Raw genomic sequence first — 5,638 nt, forward strand, 5'->3', positions numbered from 1 at the left:
CATCTACGAGAAGAGCTTCAGAGACAACTGGAGAAGAAGCAGAAACAGTTTGAAGAAGAGAATGAAATAAAAGAAAAGGCTTTAGGAGAACAGCAACAGAACTTCATACAGTACCTGGAGGAAAAGCACGAGAAAGAAAAACAAAAACTGCAGGAGAAAATTCAGCAAGAAACAAGAGAACAAGCAGAGCGTGAATTTCTTGATAAGCTTGAGAAAGAAGTGGCTAAGGCTTTAGAAGAAGCTGAAGAAAAACACAAGACAGAAATGGAAGAAGCTTTAAAAGAATCTGAAGAAAAACACAAAAGAGAAGCTTTACAAAAAGTTGAAACAAAACGACCATACAGTGCAAAGCGAGCTCGTGACTGGAGGCAGTGTGGAGGATCTTTTGGAGCAGCTGCTGCAATTTTTGTTGGTTGTGTTGAAGACATTGTGCTTTGGATTATCAAATCACCTTTGGAAAGTCAAGCTCAGAATAAAACTGAAGGGTGAGTTATCATAATAGTTTTGGAGATTCCTCTTTGGTAAACTTCCACACACATATAGTATTGATTTTATTAGCCTACTTGGTTTCCCTCTTTTGTCATGCATGCCTTTGGACATGGATTTTGCATTCATTTTGTGGACTGAAATCTCCCTTTTAAATGAACTGGTCCCACTTTATATTAGGTGGCCTTAACTACTATGTACTTACATAAAAAAATAAGTACAATGTGCTTATTGTGTTCATAATGTATTGCAAAACACATTCTAAAAAGAGAGTGTGTTGATGGTATTTTGACACGTTGTGTAGATTCAAAAAACAATGTGTGTTCAAATGTAACTCTGGATAGAACAGCACTGGGTGGAGGGCAGTTTGTGTTTATGAAAAAAAAGGTATATTTTATATGGGATCCCATAAAAAGACTTTTGGAGAGAAATCCAGAATGTACACCATAGTGCTGTTCACCAGAGGGGATGAACTTGGAGAAACAACAATTAAAGATTTCATTGAAGATGACGAAAGTTTAAAGAGCCTTGTTCAGCAGTTTGGACACAGATACCATGTGTTCAATAACAATGAGACTGAAGATCAGACACAGGTTTCTGAGCTTCTGGATAAGATTGACTATGGTGGCAGTAAACGGAGAGAGTTTCTGCTCCAATGAGATATATATATATATATAAAAGTAATGTGAACTTAAATATTTGAGTTAATTTAACTTAAAATAATTTGTAATATCAATTATGTTGAACTTATATATACTATGTGTAATAACTACAATGTACTAAGTTAAGTTTATATCAATTGATTTATTTTTTAATTTGTTAAACCAGAAAATTAAGGGAGAAAAGCAAATAAAAGGTACATTCATACAATTTTCTGTTTTAGTTCAATTCAATTCCAAAACATATACACCGTAAAAACAAATTTGTTCAGTTTACTTCTTTCCATTGTGCAAACTCATTGCCTAAAGTTGTTATTACTTAAACCGTTTAAGTTGTGTCAACTTAATTCTGTGATCTGAGGAAGTGTACTCCCAGAGTGCATTGCGGCATGAATAAATGAATTGCTTTGTTTTACTATTTTTGGCTTTATTTTACCATGTGTCTTTTGTCAGTATAACGACAGCAAATAAAATATTAAAGGTCTTATTAATAAGAAAAATAAAAATAAATGATAAGAAAAAAACCTTGTTACCATTTTTGTGTTTTGATGCTGAATGCTGAAGTGCGTGTGTGTGACTCAAGCATGGTCAATTGCAAGATATTATCACAAATATAGAGGGATTATATCAACACAATTAAAGGTTTATGCCATAAGTGTTAGCAAATAAAAGTTAAAAGATCATTATTTGACATGATATATAGTTATGTTATATCATTAATTCACAAATTGTGTGTGTGTGTATGTGTATATATATATATACACACACACACACACACACACACACACACACACACACACACACACACACACACACACACACACACACACACACACACACACACACACACACACACACACTATTACTTCCCTTCCTTTGAAATCATATAACTGTGATTTCTTGTTGCATCGCTGCATCAAAAGAAAGATAATTACAATAAAGTTCGAAATGCCCAACCAAAGGGAACACTAATCACAATAATGGCGGAGGAAATGAGTGAAAAGTCTATTTGCCTACCTGTTTTTTTGTTTGTTTTTTGCCAAAATGGTACTCAAGCGGTCAAGTAATGTTTTCTTGGGTTTTCTAAGTAATTAAGGCATTTCATTTGCCAATCCAGTTACATATGCAAATGATCTGCTTGAGACAAAGGATTGTAGAACTTTCCCTCCGAAAGAGTACGATTGGCTCACTGATCCCTAGGAGGAGAGGCTATCCTCAGAGGTTAAAAGGTCCTCGCACAAATTCCACCTCTCTCCTCTTCCTTCTACTGCTTTTTCTTCTGGTGGATGTGGATGTGTAACTAATCAGAGGGTTAGGATAAGCAATATAATCATCATAATGCAGTGCTTTGAAAATAACAAGCTGATGGTTCTTTTCATGGTTAATGACTCCGTAGAATTCCATAGCTTACTTTCCGTTTCCGGTTTCATTCGGTCACTTTCTATTTTACCCATGTATGTGTGATTGTGTGTATGCAATTTTGTTTAGATTAGTTGTGTTTGTGATTCAGTTAATAAAACTTGTGCATGTAAGGGAAATTTTGAACATAAACTATATCAAACCATATAAGGCATTTTTGTTAAATATAATGGGAATTCTAGTTCCCTTTCAGTCGGTCACTACGACGTACGTCGGTAATAACCGACGAATTGGGATCACTTCAGAGAGCCCCTATCAGCTTCGAGAACTTAAGAACAGGCCAATGAACAATTGGCGTGCGAGATTTGCATCTCGCGCTCCGCCCCGCGCCGCGGGTATAAACAGGAAGCGAGAGCACCGCACTGACGTCATTCACTTCGGAGCCGAACCGGCGTTTGAAGTTGCAGAGACTGCTTTCCTGTCTTTTCAGCGAAAGAGAATTCATCAGAACAGAGAAGAGGATCGTGTGCTGGTGTGACGGCGCTTTCCAGCGGGACCGCGAACTCAAGCTGCTAGAAGGAACAAACTGCTGTTATCACAGCAATCTGTTGGTATCGGTGGGCGTTCCATTCTTTGAGTGCAAACACAGGCTGCACTATCCCCTGTGTGTTGCCGCGGTTTCCCTGGGTGCTTCAGCACTCTCTTAAAAGAGCGTTTCCTCACAAAAAGAGCAACACGGGTGTGACACTGCGTCTTTTTCAAGACGTCATTCCACTCGTGCGTTTCTGGATGCGGTTGTTTCCTGTCCTGACGGCCACGATCCCTCTCGCATAAACATGTTGAGACTGTGTTCGTGGGTGATCTGTGTTCTCTCAGGGGAACGGGACCACGTCGACGCGCTGGTCATCTCGCCTTCCGCGTGAGGGTTTGAGTGTTCAGCGCGCCGTGTGCCGTCTAGCTGCCGAGTGACAGCGCGGGTTGCCACGGCAGCTCAGCGCGCGTCACTCGGCGGCTACGCATGTTGAGACTGTGTTTGTGGGTGATCCGTGTTCTCTCAGGGGAACGGGACCACGTCGACGCGCTGGTCATCTCGCCTTCCGCGTGAGGGTTTGAGTGTTCAGCGCGCCGTGTGCCGTCTAGCTGCCGAGTGACAGCGCGGGTTGCCACGGCAGCTCAGCGCGCGTCACTCGGCGGCTACGCATGTTGAGACTGTGTTTGTGGGTGGTCTATGCTCTCTAATGAGAGCATGGCCACGTCGGCGCGCTGTTCATCTTGCCTTTTTTCATAAGGGCTTGAGTGTTCAGCGCGCCGTGTGCCGTCTCACGGCCACGCCCACTGTCTCACATGTCTGCCGGTAGCTTACAGATGGGATTGCTGGTCCTAAAAAATAAATAAATAAATAATTTTAAAAAAAAGGGGACCTAGCGTTTCGTTTGGGGCTCTAGCAGAGGACAGATGTCAATCGCTGCATCGGAGAGAGGGCTGTTATGTGTTGAAAATGAAGATGATGCTGAGATTCCCACTATAATAGTGGGCGCTCGTGCTGAATCCGATTCATGCTCGACAACCATGCTTTCCCGGGTGGCTGAGGCATAGTGCAACGCATAAATCGCCTTGCCTGCCTCTTGCCTTTCCCGGATGTGCGTTGGAAGGCTTTTGCATTATGGAACTATTGGTGGCAAAATATGGAACACCAATAGGGCCATAATCTGTATAAAGTTTTCCTCTCTCTCACTACCCTCATCGGTGGGGTGGCAGTGCCACTGGCAGGCCACCTCCGCCCTGCTTAGGGCATGAGGGTAGTTCTCAGCCGAGGTTGAGCTGCGCACAGCGCTGGCCCTTGGCTAGACGATGTCCAGAAACACCATTGACCCGGATTTGGTTCGGGACTGTTCTTCCCCCGGAGGAGGGCCGGGTAGAAACCATTAGTAATTCTGTTCCGCCACTGGGGTTAAAAACAGCCAGTGGTACCCAAATATATATATATAAAAAAAAAAAAAAAGAGAAGAACAGTTCCAATATCTCTGGGTCTCGGGAGTTCAGGAATGGCAGCGTGTGACGCTACAAGCCTCGCCGCCCTCATTCCCCTCCCCACAAGAGGGCGAGAATGGCAGTGTGTGACGCTACAAGCCTCGCCACTCTCATTCCCCTCTTCTCAGCGGTGTGTGGACGACAGTGCGCGACGCTATGCCTCGCCGCTCTTGTTCCCCGCTGAGGAAGGAGGTGAGGCAGACCGTGTGCAACGCCACAAAGCCTTGCCACGCTCAGCCCCTCCTTCATTTGGAGAGCGCGCTGGGCGGTGTACAACGCTCCCATGCCTTGTCAGCCTCTGGTGCCTCTCCAAATCGCCAGCAGGGGGTGCCGGCTGTGGGAACGCACTCAAGCGGCCTTCCCACACTCGCGCACCCCCTCAGCGGATGCAGGTCGTGTGTCAGACCCAGACCCCTACACGGACCACTCCCATGTTGTCCTGGGGTCCCTGCATTCCGCCTCGCTGCCCTGCTGCGGGTACGTCTGTGGTACCGATGGCCCCGCTTGTTCGGTCTCTGGGGGCCTGGCTAGCGCTCCCCAGTCTGTCTCGCTGGGTCATCTGTACCATCAGACTCGGCTTGCGATTCAGTTCGCCCGGCGTCCGCCCAAGTTCGGGGGCGTTCACTTCACGTCTGTTGCATGGGTGGATGCCCCCGTGCTTCAGGCGGAGATCGCTGTCCTACTGGCGAGGGACGCGATAAAGCCGGTCCCTCCAGCCGATATGAAGTCCGGGTTCTACAGCCCGTACTTCATTGTACCCAAGAAAGGCGGCGGGTTACGGCCAATCTTGGACCTGCCTTACTTGAACCGTTCCCTCCACAGGATGCCGTTCAGAATGTTAACGCAGAAACGCATCTTCAGGTGCGTCCGTCCCCAGGATTCGTTTGCAGCGATCGACCTGAAGGACGTGTACTTTCATGTCTCGATTCTCCCTCGACACAGACCGTTTCTACGCTTTGCTTTCAACGGACGGGCATGTCGGTACAAAGTCCTGCCCTTCGGGCTGTCCCTGTCGCCCCGTGACTTCGCGAAAGTCGCGGAGGCGGCCATTGCTCCCATGAGAGAGCGTGGTGTTCGTCTTCTCAACTATCTCGCCGACTGGC

The sequence above is a fragment of the Gobio gobio genome, assembly GCF_949357685.1.
Source record: "Gobio gobio genome assembly, chromosome: 1".
Lineage (NCBI taxonomy): Eukaryota > Metazoa > Chordata > Actinopteri > Cypriniformes > Gobionidae > Gobio > Gobio gobio.